General features: G+C 36.9%; 1 pseudogene; it reads left to right on the forward strand.

The window, feature by feature from the left end:
- The first annotated feature begins 16,927 nt into the window (after positions 1-16,927).
- Positions 16,928-18,666, forward strand: LOC115301345 (annotated as a pseudogene).
- Positions 18,667-19,039: the final 373 nt, after the last annotated feature.

Here is a 19,039-nt window from a genome sequence, read left to right on the forward strand (position 1 = left end):
CTTCTAAAAAAATATGGCTATTATAATAATTTGTAGCACATTGCATTTTCCTCACCACCAGATTCTTCACTAAATCTCCATTGAATCAGGAGCAAATTAAAGTTTTATGAATATTTGGTGATAAACCTACTATACAATAATCTCAAGAATGAAGTTCAAATACCTATCAACCATTGATGTGGCTGGAAAAGGAATTAACGCTGTGTCTACTCATTAGGCCACCCTGAAAAAGTGTTATAACACAGGGAGAAGAACATTAGTAGTTAAGAATGTGGGATTTATACTCCTGAATTCAAATCTAGCCACAATTTGTTGACTTTGTGGTCTTGTGAAAATCACTAAGCTTCAGTTTTGCTCTTAATCCCTTAAAATGAGAGATAACTCATAAAAAAGGGCTTGTACATCCCATAGAGTAGTTTATAAGTAAGATTATGTGGGTGAAGTGCTTCCCCCACAAAAAGGTACCTGTTCATTCTTGCCAAGAGGCCTGTACTTACAATGCCCCCTTTCTTTGGCAACCTTTTGCTTTTCCTCCCCTTTCTTTATCCTAAACAAATCTTCTCTCCCTTCAGGTCTTAGATTAAATTTCATTTCCTCAAAGAATATCCTCACAAACTCCAGTGTGGATCAAGTTCCATGAGTTTTTCTGCGCACTTTACTTCATTAAAATTCTGAAATTAACTCTTAGAGCAAGTAGTGGTTTCATGAATTTCTTTCCTTGTAAAAGATACACCCCCAAATGGCAAAGCCTTTGTCTGTCACATAACCTGCTTTAGCACAGTGGCATGCATAGCAAGAAATAAAATGTTCTTGGTCAACATTAAAATAAAGAATGATTTAATTTTCTGATTAATAGCACAGTGTGTGGAACAAAATAAAAATTAAGAAATATTAGTAATTTTTAATTATTGAATAATATACCAAGGTAGTATGTCTGTAAGCTTTCTAGCATGTACTTATTAATCACATAATTTTTCCTTTTTAAAATATGTATTTATTTATTTGAGAGAGAGAGCCAGAGCAAGCACAAGCAGGTGAGGGGCAGAGAGGGAGAGAGAGAATCCCAAGAGCCTGACACAGGGCTCCATTACATGAACTGTGAGATGGGCTAAGATCAGGAGTCCAATGTTTAACCAACTGAGACACCCAAGTGCCCCAATCAGATAGTTTTTCTTGAGCATTGTATTTTATATTACCTTAAAAAATCAACCCATTAAGAAAAGCAAACATTGCATTATACTGTTCTCTAGAATTGTCATTTAATTCATAAAAACCTTACCAGGAAAAAAACTGCTATGTCTCCTCTTCTTCAAAAAAAAGGTATCCAGATTATATAAAAAGAAATGGTTTAACTATATGATGCCTGGGGAAGCAGGGAATTTCTAACCTCAAATAATATACCTTATTTATTGCTTACACAGCAATATAGATAAACATGAAGGAAAAAATAAAATTATCATTTTCATTATTAAATAATGCTGAACACATTCCTGATTCCAACATCGATCCTATCCTCCAATTATTCTAGCTTGTTTCAACACAACAGTTAACGTGCGTGTGCATGTGTGTGCATGTGTATGTGTGTGCTTGTTAAGTCATTGTTTCCCAGCTCTGAGCTTACCCTTCCATTCTCTACATTGCAATTTTGCACCTGGGACTTCCAAACCATATTTCTGCTTTATCAGCTTCTCTCTCAGACTGTGTCAATGTGAAGCACAAGAGGGAGATGAAGGGCTGGTGGGAGAGGGAGGGGGGGAGGGGCACCTGCTTCTTGTTCTTTCCTGCTTGTACGTGCTGTCAGTTTCTTCTTTTGTGCCTATCACTCTAGCCATGTTTCCTTGTCCTGGCAACAATGATTCAGTCCTGGAGCAGCAACCAAATCCATTTTGCGTTCCTCAAATACCTGCAGAAGCTGCCTCAGTGTATGCCCAGAGATCTAAATCTCTGTGGGCTCCTGTTAATGCGCTGAGGCAGTTGGGGGGGGTTCTCTTCCTGGCTCAGAGACACCAATATCAGGTGAGCTGTGTTTCCTCCACAGAGGTTTGAATTTCAACTCCACATGACTCACCCTCCAAGCGTCTAAGTTTTTAATTATTCAAATCTCTTCCTTTTTATGTTGGTCTCGATTCCGTAAGAAGCAGTTACCAGGACATGCTTAGACATGCAGGAAATTTGATAGGGGAAACATCTGTGAGAGAAAATGGGAAGGAAGCCAGGAGATGCTCGTAGAACTGTCAGACGGTGATGTAGGTCTCAGGCTGAGTGCAGAAAGAGGAAAGGAAGGGTGTTTGGATGGAAACGCTTCAGATTGTAGAGAAGGTCTAAGAAAGCTTTGGCAGTGCTGCTGGAGAGTCCTGAAGTTAAAGTCGCCTGTCATAGAAGCCTGTGCTTCCTAGAAATGGATCAGTCTTTATGTCAAGGAAACAAGAGGTGAAAGTAGGATATATCTGGTATTCTATTCCGAACGTTTGCTTCTGTGCCCACAACTTTGAGTTTTGACAAATTGGAAGTCTTGGTTCCCAAGGATAGATTGCTTTCATTAGTGGTTAAAGAATTGTTCCATGAAATCATATGTTGAGATGACTTCCTCAAGATTATGAACACCTCATGTCACTGACCCAACAGCAGAGCGGAAGCCTACTCTTCCCCGGCTGGGTTTAAAAGAATATTCTTCAAATATTTTGTGTAAATGAAACAGGAATTTTGTGTAAAGTTCCTCACATTGGGTTTGTCTGATATTTTCTCACAGTTACACTGAGGGGCTGGCTATCTGGCAGGAGCATGAGACTGAGATTTGCCTTTTCATCACATTGTGTCACTGCACACAATGAGACCACTCATGATTTAACCTTGATTCCGCCATGCTGTCTGCCATATTTCTTCACGATAGGGTTACTTTTCCTCCCTTTGTTTTACACTCTATTTTTTGAAAGTGAGACACTGCATCCAGCCCACAAAGGGAAGGGAGTTAGGTGTACTTCCCGGAAGGATGAGAGTCTATGCATATTATTTAGAATTCTTCTGAAAGAGAGATTTATTTCTTATTTTTTTTACATTTTTTATTGAATAATTTACTTTTATCTATTAGGTGTCATGGTTATTTATTTTCTTTGGGGAGTTACAATCTACTACTAAAATTAATATCACTTCATCTATTTCATCTTTGGCCACTGTGAACTCTTTCAAATTGGCTCCTGTATCCTTTTAACATAGCTCATCTTTTTAATTTGTTCATTTTTTAGCTCTTCCTTATTTTGAGTCACTTTGAGATGCTCCAGGCTCGTCTTGTGTTTTCCCTGCTGCAGTCTCAAACAAATTAATCATTCTTCCAGGGGATCTTAGCTCCCTTTATTTTTTATTTATTTTAAACATTTATTTATTTTTGAGAGACAGAGAGAGACAGTGACCAAGAAGGGAAGGAGCAGAGAGAGAGAGAGAGAGAGAGAGAGAGAGAGGGGGAGACACAGAATCCAAAGAAGGATCCAGGCTCCGAGCTGTTAGAACAGAGACCAACGTGGGCCTTGAACCCATGAGCTATGAGATTATGATCTGAGCTGAAGTCAGATGCCTAACTGACTCAGCCACCCAGATGCCCCAATCTGGTTCCCTTTATTAAAAAAAAGGAATTTAGAAATCAGTATCTTGTGTCTGGATCTGTTTGGTGCTACTGAGGTTTTATTTTATATATGTATACATGATTTTTACATATTTATATATATATACATATTTTTATATATGTATAATATACATATAAAACATCTTTCTGTCCTTGTATACACATATATCTATAATTATTTCCGTATCTATCTATATATGTATATACATATATTAAAATTAACATCAGTTTATACTGGTATGTCTAACTCAGTCTCATGAGGTTCATTTAAATTGGAATTTTGACTGAAATTTTGGAATAATTAGCACAGCTCAGAGATGGATAGTGAGAATGACTATCAGAAACGGATAAGATCCTTAGAACTTTGAGATTCTTCATTTTTGGGAAAGGGTAAGAATGTCTTTGTGTCTATGAACAGCATGCGCATCTTGTTAGGCAGAAACATACAAGATTTGTGTTGCAAATATGAGTAAGAGGTGTGCGCATGCGCTGTTGTTAGACCGGTAGATGGCCTCGTGCAGGCCATTGCCTCAGCCAAGAGAGAGAGTAGGCTGCGCTTGGTGAGGCTGAGGCGAAGAAGGCAAACTTTATTTCTGCTTTGCCAACTTGGCTCCGATTAGGCCGTGGCGCTGGGGAGCACGGGAAGTCGACCACTGTGGGGAAGGAGAAGGAGGCATCTGCCCCGGATAGTCAGTGCCTGTGGCTTGCTCCTTGTTCCCTGGGCCTGTGAACAGCACCCAGCGGTGCTTCTTCACTCTAAGCAGCAGTTCCATCTGGAACTATCAGATTTAACCAGCACTTCCAGAGGCAGCGAAATCATGCCCCTCACTGAGAGCATCTGGAGCCAGCGTTTCCCTGTCTGTAGAGGTCTGATTTTGCCCCCACACTGCACTTCTACAGAGCTTCCAAAATTTAGTAATTCAGATTTTAACGAAGATGGAAACTACTTTCTACCTCTATCATAGCTAGGGTTTTTCAGTACCTAGTTAGCAACTTTGTACCCAATTACTAATTTTTTGCATTAAATTATTTCCGTGAAAATAACTGGAGTGGCTCCTTCCATCTGCCTAGACCTTTACTGAAACAGTCTAGCGTCTAAATTTCCATGTTGTTTACCCATATTTTTGAAAGAAGTTTCTCCATTACTTTTGGTAACAGATTATTGAAAAGAAAATACGCCATAGTTTAGTAATGTGTTATTTGGTGACATAAGGTCTGGGCCTGTATTTATAACCTGATGCAATGTTAGACAATTTGCTGGCTTCAGCCATGTCTGTATTTGTTTCTTTAGAAGTCTGTCTTTTTCACATCTAAAACTATCTTATCTATAGCATGGTTTCTCTCAGTCTAAAATCTCTTCAAAGTCTCCATCTATTATATCTTTTCACATCCTGAGGAAATCTTCAGGGCTGAATAAAAGGTATACATTATGCTCAGTTTTCTAGATGTGTTCTGGTGTTCATTTGTCAAACTGTTTATTTTATGAATTGCCATAAAGGGAACTATAAATTAAATCAGTAATTGATTAAGTGAATCATATTATATTGTCATTCAAGCAGTAAAAGTAACATGTTTTATAGAGTTTGACTCCTTTATTCCACTTTGTCTGTTCCTTCCTCCCTTTCTCTTCTCTTTCTTTTACAGTTGAAAGCTTAAAGATGAAGAAAGGGTGCTATAAATGTCTTGTCCTACTCATTTTCATTTTCAAAGTCATTTACATGTTTTGTAAAATTTAATTTTAAATAAACCAAGAACAGTGTAGTGTTTGCTTAACAGAAGAGATTTTAAATCCAGAATATTTTATTTTTAGTTCAAATTCTAGCAACTATTACCACATTGCATAAACTAGATAATCTCAATTTCGTCTTCTGGAATATGAGCATATCAGTTTGTATTAGATTCTTTTAATAGATTATGTAAAAAATATATATGTGTAGCAATGCAGTTCCTGGTTTATGATAAACATTCAGAATTAATTTCATTGAAGTTGATATTTTAACCCCATTTGAAAGCTAAGCCACTTACTAGCCTGTAAGACTTGTCTCAGAAGCTTAGCAAATAACTATGCATATGCAAATTTTAATTTTTTTAATTTTAAAAGTGTGAGTTAAGATGGTCTTTGTAACCAGGAAAACACATTTGATTTCCAGAATAAAGAGAGACTTGAAACTATTTACAAAGAGAAAACATGGGTAAGTGTTATTTTCCTATGTTTTGAATTCTTTGAATGATATTAATTCTAACTCCTACTAACCATCCAGGTCTGCTTTTAACAGTTGTAACTCAGAGACCAATCACAGCTCAAGATATTTCCTTACACATTTCCCAGAAGATCAGCAAACAGCTGATAACCCTAGGCTTTCTTGCATGCTAGTGATTGGAAATCACTATCTAGTAGAAATTGTATCTAATGTGTAGACCAATCAATGGCTGAATTGAAAAGAACTAGTTTCAGAGACCACTCCTAGAATTACATGTTGGGTCTAGCATTTGATTTTATTCTACACTTATCAACTAATGAGTGTATCTGTTATGTTTTATGAATGCTGACAGAAGACACAAGAGTCCTGGGTCAGACACAAAGACTTTATCACTTAAGGCATAACAGGCAGTATGAGTATCAACATATTTGCATTAGTTCTTCTTGTTCCCAAATCCAATAGTGGGATGCATGATCAAGGGATAGATTACAAGAAAGCTTTAGATAGTACCAGCACAAACAGTGGAATAGTATAAAGGTGGGGGAGAACAACCCCCTTCTCTGAGGGTTGAGAGAATTTGCTTTTTTTATAACAATCACTAAGCAAGACTCCCCTGTGCTAGAGGGAGATACTATCTCTTTTTTTCCAAAATAACTCTTAAACCCCTTGAGAATCCTTGAGAAAAAAAACTTTGAGAGCCCCATCTCCTTTGTAACATAACACTGATAAATGGCCTAGATGAAGAGTAGACAGGGCCCTTTATTCTTGGCACACCTAGGATGTTCATTGGACATGAAAAACTCATGGACCTCTCCCACCAATACCTACAACTTAACCCTACTTTGCCTCAACTTCCAGCAAAGTTTCAACTTCTTTTGCATCTTCATTGGCCACTCTGATTAGTCTAACTAAAAAAGGCTCAACCAAATCCATCTGATTTGTCACATAGCATTTAGTTAACAAGATGGTTGTCAACCTGCAGGACTGACCTCAAGTATGTCTTCAGGATCTCCAACTGAGTCAAGCATAAATATATTCCAGCAAGATCAGTAAGCTATATTTTAGACAGCCAGATTATAGTCTAAAGCCAGTTCTATTATCCATTATGACTTATGCAAAGGAGTAGCAACTCACCTGCTGATCTTGGTGTCACTGCCAATAAGTATAAAGGACAATACATAAGCTAAAACAAAAGTAGTCTGTATCTGCAATGGAGGGACGTTTCAAAATCTATCACCCCTTACATATACATGTATAACCCAAGTTTACACAGGTCACTCCTATTTTTGATATGTTTTTAAACTTAATTTGCATCATTATCATATCAGCTAGAAGTTGCAGTCTCAATCATCATACATGGCATAATTCAAGGACATTTAGACATTAGAAAATGGATATGAATTTGTATCACTCAAACTGAAAAAAGACTTGAGGCAGTCCATGTTTTTGTAGAAATATGAAGGGGGACATCCATGTTTGGAATGGTTGATATTGATAGCATCAGGGACAGTAAAAGAGTCCAGAACTGGTCATGTCCACAAGAAAATCTCTGTTTTTACATTAAAGAGTCAGATTACCAGCAGCAGATGTGGTTTTACTCAGGCAGACCATCTTCTTGCTTTCCCAGGCTACAGGGCTCTATCTAGGTGATAAAGAGAGCATTAATTGCTCTTCTTCCCTGTAACCTCTGACATCTGAGGTGTGCACTCTCCAAGTGCTGGAACTGATTCTGTAATTGCCACAAAATTTGTGTGTCTTACTCCAGTGTGATAAATGCAACTTTCTCCAATTATCCTTTACTCATGCTACATATGTTGTTCAGGAAGGTAAGATATCTGTTGGACAAGATTGATTTTATAAGATTTACAAAGACTTACTATATTGCTCACCTTGGCCCAACTGGAGGAAAATTTATGGAGCATGTACTCAATCATGTAATTAGTGTCTTTATGGTTTAAGACACTGTACATTGAATAAAAGAATCCAGTTGGATGAACCAAAATTGTTTGAATTCTTCAGGCCTCCTTTTAGTCAGGCTACCACCCAGAGGATCTAGAGGAAAAGGCACACTTGGGATCACTGGTGGGGCAAAGTAAGGTACATCATGCCCAGCAATTGTCAGAGTAGGAAATATGCATTTTCAAAATAGTTTTACATAGCTCCCTACATCTTTCATCATCCAGGAAGCACACTAAAGGAGATAAAAAGGAGATTTCTGGGGACAGCTGAATTCAATGACAAAACTGCCTTAGTATGGAATTTGAACAAGAAGGTAAGAGAGGTATGGTTAGAAGTATATTTGCATTGATATTTAAGGAGGCTTTCCAGTGATCCATAATAACAAATTCATGTAAATATTAGAGAACATGAAATACCCCTTGAATGCCTTGACTATGGGGCCATTAGTGGATGAATTTCAACAAAAAGCACACTATTACAGACTATAAATGCTCAGAAAAGCTGATAACAATGTTGTTTGTTCTCAAGAACTCCAAGGGGCACTTGCTATCCCTGGGCTCAGTAATTTCTATTGTAATAGCAATTTTTAACAGCAGCAGTGAGGCACAGATAGTGAGCTTAAAAGGGTTAAAAGTTCGATGCAATCAATTTATCAAGTGCTGGTGGAGACAATGCCCTCTTACAATGTGGTTCTCATTATCCCAAGACAAATGGGCCAACTCTGGTAAGAGCCATAGGTCTAACATCCAGAGATGGCATCATAGCTACTGATCAAAACCTAGATGGACCCCACTCAAAATTTGGGTCAGATATAAAAACTGATGATATTATACACATTGCCAAAACACATGGAAATATTAACTACATGATGGAACTTTCTGAGTATCTCTGCAATAGATATGAGAATGAGAGCAGGAAAAGAAGATGGGTTTGGGGTTTTCATTGGTAATGAAATGGAGCCAGGCTGAGGGTGCCCACATATGGTTTGAAGATCCTCCTAATGTCAAAGAAGGGAACACTAAGTTTTCTCATCATGTTGCCCAGATATAAGTCTGAAAGGGAAGAGAGAAGTTTAAAAGCTATCATCAGGGAAACATCAAAAAATGATGACACATTACAAGTGACCCCTGATGGTTGACTGATGACTAAAATGTGCCATTTTTCACTTAATTGAATTTGAACCTGTTTATGTGAGTAATTATGGCACTCTATGAGGCTTACAGCCTGAGGAAGGTAAGAAAGATGAAATTTTCCTTAAGTACCTTTTTCAAAAGCCTAGTATTATGTATTCTGAGAAGTGAATGAGTGCTTGATCTTTATCAGTGATGTCTAAAACTCCTAAAAGGATAAGGAACATCTCGGGGAAGCCTTGTATTGTGGCTTTTGTAGACATAGACGCATGTGTGACCTTGAATTATATTTTGTGTATCTGTCAGGCAAAAGATACCCAGAGTTCTTTACACCAAAGAAACAGTCTTGGATAAGAAATGTTTATTGCTGTCATTAACTGTATCAGACAGCCAGATCCTTGGCAATAGTCCATGAATCTGTAAAAATGTACAAATGGAGCCAATTGTTGACCAGGTCATACAGTGTTCTGTGACTGCCTAGAGTTAGGTCAATTGTAGTGACCTCTGGGCCTCATACTTTATCAAAAATATCCTGGTTAAAGAATGAACAGCAACAGCAATTGAGTGAACTTTCTCATGTCTGAAAGTGGTAATACTGTCCATAAAGTCTACTGACCTCTTTTGCTGCTCACTCAGTTGATCCCAAGGAGCTCCATAAATAGCCAAAGGGTCTGGGAAAGGGGTGACTTCTGTTAGAAGTCATGGTGTCTGAAAAAGGACTGAGGATAAGGAAGGTCACCCCCACTGCAGTGGAAATATACCAGAAGCTCAGGATTGGCTCTACTATAACAAGATCCCTTGTGGTCATGCTTTTGGGTGCAACTTTTATGACTCAAGGCATAATAACTGGATATGGAGGGCCATGGGCTTAACACTTGTGAAAGCCTGTATTTCCAAGAAAACCCAGTATGGACCAGCAATTCTCACTCTAATGATATATAACATGAGGCTAAGGAGAATAATTTCTTACATCAGAAGCCCATGGGCAATTTATAACTATTATAGGTGGTCCAGAGGCTCCAAGAAGTATGAGCTGCTAAAGACTCTATAATAAAGGTATCTCTGGTTGGGTACTAATAAAATGCCTATTGTATTGCAATTTGGACTGATTTCAGAGCTTTCATTGGATCAGGCTCCATTTAAGATGGGCTGGTGTACTTATGACAGCATAATTGGATTAAGTAAAATCTGTTAATGAGGAATATATTGTCTTTAGAATCCCCCAAAACTAAAGTTGTTCATGTTGCAGGTATATGATCAGTAATTTTTTCTTGACAGTATTAGGAACGGGACAGACCTTGGTTTATCAAATGATTTTCAGGAATTTAAACCGAGGTGGTAGGGCCTTGAATTATTTATGGGATGATTCACTTCTTTGTTTGTGTGAACTGCTTTGTGAGTATCGGCTTATTTTGGATGAGTGTGTCAAAAGAATCTCGTTAGAGGAAGATATCATCAGTGCAATGTCATATCTGTGCTCCTGGAGAAATTACCCAGAGACTGGCTTCAGTTAAACCTGCAATAGAGGCTCAGTAGAATTCAGCAAATGTAACATTGAACCGTCCACATTAAAGTGCAAAGTTGCTAGCAGGCAGCAATGCAGCCCAAAAAGCATTTTCACCAGCAACCAGCAAGCCAAAGGAAAATATGGAAGATACCGAGTGGCAGTGGTAACTGCCTAGACACCCACTCTGTTTTCTTCTTCCATTGTTTTAGAGACTCCATAAAAACCGGATTTTCCCCATCCCCAAATTTGGTTTGGGTGTTAACATTGATGATGCCCCAGACACACCAATAGGGCATACAAAGATAATTATTCATTTAATATAGCTTTCTAGGGAGACCAAGATGGCTCACTAGCACTTCTAACATGGCTTGAGAGAGTAGGAAAAGAGAACTGGCTTAGGAGTTTTGAGTGATTAGGTGGGGGTACCAGGAAAAGTGTTCTCATGGATTGTTGGAACTTCTCACCACACCAAAGAAGGAATCACCCAGACTTTTTCATCAACTCGGCCACATAAGAGGCAGAAGTGGAATAGTGAAGGGTGAGGCTTTACAGCTGTCAGCAATAATACATCAAGAAATGGAGTCACTTTACTACAAGTAACTTCTGTGTCAGAAACATTTGAACTTTTGCACTGTACAGTTTATTACTATGAAATTGTAATGCTCTATGTGATGAGGCATCTAGGTAACAATGGCACCAATGCCAGGAATACAGACTTGATCATCAGCTGATTTTATTCAGTCTCATCACAGAATGGGCTCTTACTGTGAGCATCTACATGAGTAACCCAGACTGTCAGATGAGCAGCCACAATTGCTTTCTACATTTTGCAGCCATAAAGAGGATTATCTTTAATTTTCCATCTTGTAGTCTTCCAAGTAGTGGAACAGATGGCTAGGACTTTGGCAAGAATTGGAGTTAGTAAAAATATTCATGTTTATATATATATATATATATATATATATATATATATATATATATGAATGTTATGTATAACATTACTTAAAAAATAACGCAATTCATTGGAGTACGATTGAAGATAGTCACAGGACTTTCAAGTCAACCCATTGTACTGACTGGCTTTTACCATAGTCAGTCTTTCAGAATTGTCACTGGGGCTGGTTTGGGGCTGGTTTGCTGCTATCCAAAGATACCATCAGCTTTCACTGGCAAACAATGTCAGTGGACAATGTTCAGACATTTAGGGAAAACGCTGTGGATTAAGGTCCCCACAATACCAGCAGCTTTCCTTTGGATGATCAAGTGGAGGATAAAACATGGAGTAGCAGCCATGTTTTTGTGCAAAGCTGAGATGCCTTAGGGCAAGGCACTCTTGAACATACCATATCTGCTTACCCAATATAGCCTATATCTTTCTAGTTTGTTAATCATTCAATTCAAGTTACTCCATCCCAAAAGGAGGATGTCAGTCTAGAGATACAAGTCTCCAGGAGTAATGGGTTTGGTTTCAACAAAAGCTTAAGTGAATAGGTTAAAGTGCCATCTTTTTATTAAAAAGAGGTGTAATTGGCACCTACATCTGACAACAGCACTGTTTATTTTGTTTCTGTTTGATAAACGAGGAAGGGATAGGGTGGTGGGTTGAAGGGGAAGGAAGAAGTGACTAATCTGTCCCAATATCATTTTTCCTATTATATCAGTCTTTGAACAGGAGAATTCACTGTAACACTATAGGACAGGAAGTAGAAGCAGGTAAGATATCAAGTCAATGATATGTGAAGATGTCAAAGCCACTGCAGCAGTGAGTTAAATCAGCTGGAAGCTATTTTAGCATTCGTGCCCCCCACTGACTTTTCCCTACACTCTATCATTTAAATTTAGCTTCCTTCTCTGCCTAAAAGACTGGAAAGGATAGTGATTTTGGTGCATGTATCCAATAGAACCATGAATTTAAATCTCAATCCTCCCCCAAATTCCCCAACATAATCAAACAAGTGGATTTTATCTTTGATCCCTTTTAAAGGAAGAATGATCTTGGCCCCAGCCCCAGTGACCTTTCTCCTTAAAGTGGCTGAAGTCAGAGGAGAAGGAGGGGTAATGGAGTAGAGTGGCTCCATGCTACTAGCCAAGACTTTGCATTTACTTTTGGTTTTGAGACACATGACAGTTGATCAACTCAACCAAATAGACCTCTGTGTTTTGGCTTATCAAAAGTTCTTTAAAAAAAATAAAAGATTCTCCTTGCCGATACAATTTATTTCAGCTTTGAGGACTCTTTGGCTTGGTAGCCATGACTACGTTGTCTATCTGCTGGAACTATAGGGCTTGCTGCTCATTATCAACATATATCTTCCTATTTCTGCTCCAAGGAGAGTAAGAAACAACTGAAGTATCATCTGGGTAACTTGTCCCAATCCCACTTATTGCTCAGCCTCATTAACATTTGGAACCAGAGCACTCCTTTCTGTCTCCTTTCTTGTCATCATTTGGGTAAAGGTATTCTCTATCAGATCTCAGAGTCTTCTAACTCTGAACCTTGCTTAGGGAGCCTGTACTTCCTCTCACAGAAACTAATCTCTCAGTCAAGATCCCATCCTCACTGTGAAGACTGTCAGATCAGAGACTTAATTTTATTCCATAGCTATGATCTAAAAAGTTAGTCTGTCACTTCTTTTTTGATACTGGTAAGAGACATAAGAATCCTGAGCCAGTGAAAAAGAAATTAACTACACATAGGACATCAAGTACCATGAGCATCAGTGCATTTGCTAGAGTTTCTCTTGTTCCCAAGTCACTTGAAGGTGATGAGGCAGGGCCAGACATTACCTGTGTGAAGTGGATTGCATTATAGAAAAAGCACACTGAAATTGGACATTTTAGTTGTTTTTTTTTTTGTTTGCTTCTTTTTTTTTAATTGTTTGCTTCTTTGTTTGTTTGTTTTCTAGCAAACAGCAAGCAACCCTTTTCTTTGTCCCAGAGAAATATACACTTCACTCTTTTCTCTGAAAACACAACCTTGAAAAGTGACTCAAGGTCTTATTTTATCACGTTAAGCAGCAAAAGAGGACTGAATGACCCATAGAAGAATGCCTCCAATACTATAGAAAAATATGAAATTTATTGAAGGAAGTAGTTGGTTTTTTTAATCATCATGATGGTTTTGGACTAGAGATCTATCAGCCTTGTTATCACGAGGCTCCAATTTTCTTTCTCCATATTTGATAACACATTATTGTTATTAAAACTGATTTTTATTAGAGAGTAAATATACTCTTTTATGGAATAAAATTTCAGATTCTTATGTTTGATTTTAGGAAATTCACTCAGAAGAAAAGTATACCTACTATGATACAGAGAGGGAGAAAATATATTAAATTGCAAAATTTAAATTTAATCCCTTAGGAACAGTAACTAAACTAGGAAGGCAGGCACATGCTTTTGAACAGAAATATTTCTCAAAGCATTAATAAAACAGCCACACCTTTTTAAAATGTTGGAGCTGGCACTAATCCCAGCTATGTCTGACACTGAATCGCTTTCCATTCCCCTAATGCTACTTCACAAAGAAAAGAAACCAAATGTTATGTTCAGAACCTATGAGTAAGAAATGTAGTAAACCTCAATATCCTTCTAAAATAGTCTATCATAAGATGATATGGATAATTTTAAGTTGTATTTAAATGAAATTCGATAAATAAATAAAATAGAAAGCCATTTAAAAATTTAGAAGATGAAAACATAGAGATTCTTTATCCAACCTTGTGGCTGTGACTAATAGTTTATATGGAACACTGACAAAATCAGAAAATGTTTCTCAAACATAAGTGACTGTGTGAGATATTTCAGATGTTTCATGGGGGTGGTAAACTGCTACCATATTCAGATCAAAATTACATCAAGGATAATGTTAAATAAATCAAGTATCTCTTCATAACATACGAATATTTATCATAATATTGAAATTATTTAGTTGTAATATATAAATAGTAATATAATAGACACTATGCAATTATAAAGTAAAACTATAATAACCATATATACATGTATAAACTATATAAAAACTATTTATAATTTATAATATAAACTTCTAATATGTAATAAACATTAGAATATTACAGTACATTATACTAAAACTGCCATATAATATATAAAAGATATTTTCATAAATTATTATGTATCATAATGTGTAATGTGGAAACTATTATAATATATAAACTAATGCACATTATAGTATATAAACTTATAATCAGCAAGTGATTAGAATGCTAATTTCTTTACATTTTAGTAACCTGGCCAATTCTACACTGTATTCTTTTTCTCAAATGTTGAGGAAGAGAATTCCAAGTATTTCAGTTCTTTTAACTGTATCATTAAGAATGTTAAAATTACTGAGGATATTTTCAGTAAAATAAGCATGTTATTTTAAAACATAAAATAAATAAAAAATAATTACAAAACCAAAAGATACCAAACGTTACGTATATACTCATAAAAGGAGTCCTCAGATTGTCATTTAAAATCTTTCTTTTACTCCAAGATTTTTTTTAAAAAACGTATTTGATTTCTAAGGAGAAAAAAAATCAATTTGAAAACTGAAGCAGAGAAAGAGTTTATTTTTGACAGACACACAGTGAAAGAAAGTGACAACAGGCAACCTGATGGTGATAAGAAAATAAAAGACAGATAATATGGCAGGAATGTATCAAAAGGACTAGAATAAAAGCCTGTGCCATTTTCTATGTGGTAGTGCTGTTCTTTTTAACCAAAAGTCTAGCATGAAGAAATGATGGAGGAAGAGGATGCCTTTGTCGATTACCAAAGCCGCCTCCAAACTCAGGGGACGACATCCCTCCCACCGATTCCCTCACGGTTGGTTGACTCCTGTAAGTACGGTGTCATAGGCAAATACCTTCCTCATGAAGATAGATGCTGAATTAATGTGCACTATCCAAATATTCCATTCAAGAAGTTAGGTCATGTGCTGAGCATTTGAAAAAAATAGTTTTGTTCAAAATGCTTACAATTAAAAAGAAAATTAAAAATCGAAATTGGAAGATCATTAGCTATCTAAGAATGAAATGATAAACAGAGGACATTTATAACTGATGCTTTGTGATATCTTAACATCATTATTTTAATTTTCAAGTGGGAATTTTACTAAGAGCTTTACATAAGCCTAAGTTCAGGCAGAAGTTTAGGAAATTTAGAGTTAGCATCTGCTCATGCCAATCCTTGTAAGAACGGTGTGACTAACAGCATTAACTTTTAGCCTCAGCTAATTCTAAATTACTTTATGCTTAATTGCCTGCTTGGTGTTTTATTAACTAACTTGGATCTCTCTTTTTCCTTCTCTAATGGGAGGAGAAAAGTGTCCAGTTATACAATATATCAACTTTGTCTGTTTTTTAATGCTACTTATGCCACAGAGACATCAGCGCAATAAAAATCAATCCTTCACCTTATTCTCAGCAGTATTCCCACATTTTGAACTCTGGTGTATACAAGGAAATCAATAAGCATCTGTTGAATTGTCTATTTGTGTAGTCTAGGCTTCCTGCTAATATCTGCAGCAGCCCTTATCCTAAATTACCAATTATGAATTTTTTCCTAGTTTCACTCTGAACCTTATTTGGCTTGTTACATACCCTTCAGCTAAGCAGAGTCTATAGGTTATCACGGGGACTGTGGTGTTGCTAATGTTCTCTTAAAGCTTTAATTCTCTCACAATGGAAAATTCAGATGAATTTTATCAAAACTGTCTCATGTCATTATAATCATCAAGTCAGTATTTTCCAGCTACTAACTTGATAATACTACCATTCTAGGATTTTCATTTCTATCTTCATTTTCAGAGTCATAAGTACTTTGAAAATAGTGTATGTGTTTGAATGACTTCTCAATTTATCTAAGAATAGTTGAAAATAATTTTCTAATTATATATTGAGTTTAGAAAATTTAACATACAAAAGTTAATCATGTAATGAAGAAATACATTATATACATTAAATATGTTAAGTATAAGATGATAGACTGTGATAAGGGTATAAAAATACAAACTAAACATTGATACAGTAGGATTAGCTTCATGTTCATGGGGCCCATGTTCAGAAGGGCCTTGCACTTGGTTCACTGCTCTGCTGTCACTGTATCGTCATACCTAGTTTTATTGCTTTTTTCTTTATTGTGTTTTGCAGATGCTGCATTTTTTACAAAGTGAAGGTTTGTGGCAACCCTGCATTGAACAAGTCATCAGTGCCATGTTTCCAACAGCATTTGCTCAGTGTGTGTCTCTGTAACACTTTTTGGTAACTCTCACAATATTTCAAACATATTTATGATTATTGTATTTTATGGCAATCTCTGGCCAGTGATCTTTGATGTTACTACTATAATTGTTTTGGGTATAACAAACTGTGCATATAAGACAGAAGACTTAATTGGTGAATGTTATGTATATTGGAAGGTCCCACTGACCAGCCATTCCACCATTTCTCTCTCTCTCCATAGGTGTCCATAGGTGTTCATGTTCCCGAGACCAATTAATAACCCTACAATGGCTTCTAAATGTTCAAACGAAAGAAAGACTTGCTCTTCTCTTAATTTAAATCACAAGTGAGATATGATTAGGTTTAGTAGGGAAGGCATGTTGAAACCCAGGATAAGCTAAAAGCTAAGCCTCTAGGGTCAAACAACCAAATTGTGAATGCAAAGAAGTTCTTGAAGGAAATTAAAAGTACTGCTCCAGTGAACACATGGATGATATGAAAATGAAACAGCCTTGTTGCTGATATGGAAAAATCTTTTGCGGTCTGGATAGAAGATCAAACCAGCCACAACATTCCCTTATGCCAAGGCCTAATCCACTCTCTTTAATTCTGTGAAGGCTGAGAAAGGTGAGGAAGCTATAGAAGAAAAATTGGAAGCTACCAGTGGTTGGTTCATGAGGTTTAAGAGACAAAGCCACCTTCATAACATAAAAGTGCAGGATGAAGGAACAAAGGCTGATGTGGAAGCTACAGCAAGTACCTAGAAGAGCTTGTTAAAATAATTAATGAAGCTGGCTACATGAACAACATAGTTTCAGTACATATGAAATAGCCTTTTAAGGGAAGAAGATGCCATCTAGGACTTTCACCTCTAGAAAAGATAAATCAATGCCTGGTTTCAAAGCTTCAAAGGACAAGCTGACTCTTGCTAGAGGCTAACATAGCTGTTGACTTTAAGTCGATGCCAACACTCATTTACCATTTTGAAAATCCTGAGGCCCTTAAGAATTATGCTAAATCTACTTGGTCTGTACTCTATCAATAGAACAACAAAGCCTGGATGACAACACATCTGTTTATAATGTGGTTTATAGCATATTAAAACCCACTGTTGAGACTTACTGCTCAGACCTGGACTCAAAGATTCAAAATATGACTGCTCATGGACAGTGCACCTGGTCACCCTAGAGCTATGATGGAGATGGATGAGATTCACATTGTCTGCATGACCACTATCCCAACATCCATTCGGTAGCCTGAGTCAAGGAGTAATTTTGAATTTCAAATTTTATTATTTAAAAAATACATTTCATAAGGCTGCCATAGATAGTGATTCCTCTGACGGATCTGGGGAAATGAATTGAAAACCTTCTGGAAATAATTAACCATTCCAAATTCCATTAAGAACATTTGTAATTCACGAAAAGAAGTCAAAGTATCCTTAACAGGGATTTGGAAGAAATTGATTCCAACTCTCATGGATGACTTTGTGGGGTTCAAGATCTCAGTGGAGGAAGTAACTGCAGATGTGGTGGAAATGGCAGGAGAACTAGAACTAGAGGTAGAGCCTGAAGGTGTGATTGAATTGCTGCAATCTCATGATAGAATTTAACGGGGGAGGACTTACTTCCTTTGGATGAGCAAAGAATGTTGTTTCTTGAGATGGAATTTACTCCTGGTGAAGAAGTCATGAAGATTTTTGAAATGAAAACAAGGATTTAGAGTATTACATAAACTTAGTTGATAAAGGCACAACTAAGTATGAGAGAACTGACTCCAACTTTTTAAAAAGTTCCACTGTGGGTAAAATGCTATCGAACAGCATAGCATGCTCTAGAGAAACCGTCCATGAAATAAAGAGTCAATAGACGCAGCAAACCTCACTGCTGTCTTATTTTTAGGAAGTGCCACAGCCACCCCACCTTCAGTCACCACCACCCTGATCAGTAAGCAGCCAACAACATCCAGGCGAGTCTCTCCACCAGCAAAAAAATTAGGGCTCACTAAAAGCTCAGATGATAGTTAGCATTTTTTAGCAATAAAGCATTTGTTAAGTTAAGGTATGTACATTTTTAGTCATGATGTTATTACACTTAATAGTTTATAGAAGAGTATAAACGTAACTTCTGAATGCACCAGGAAACGAAAAAGTTCCTTTTGAATCACTTTGCCATATTTGTTTTATTGTGATGGTCTGGATATAAATTCACAATATCTGCAAAGAATATCTGATGTTTTCATTAATTTCAAACTAGGGGTACTGTATTTTTTAAATTTTTTGTTTATTTTTTAGGGCGATACAGAACCCAAAGCAAGTTCCAGGCTCCAAGCTGTCAGCTCACAACCCATCATGGGTCTCAAGCCCAAGAACCCTGACATCAGGACGTGACCTGAAGTCA

This window comes from Suricata suricatta, chromosome 1 (assembly GCF_006229205.1).
Source record: "Suricata suricatta isolate VVHF042 chromosome 1, meerkat_22Aug2017_6uvM2_HiC, whole genome shotgun sequence".
In the NCBI taxonomy this organism is placed as follows: Eukaryota; Metazoa; Chordata; class Mammalia; order Carnivora; family Herpestidae; genus Suricata; species Suricata suricatta.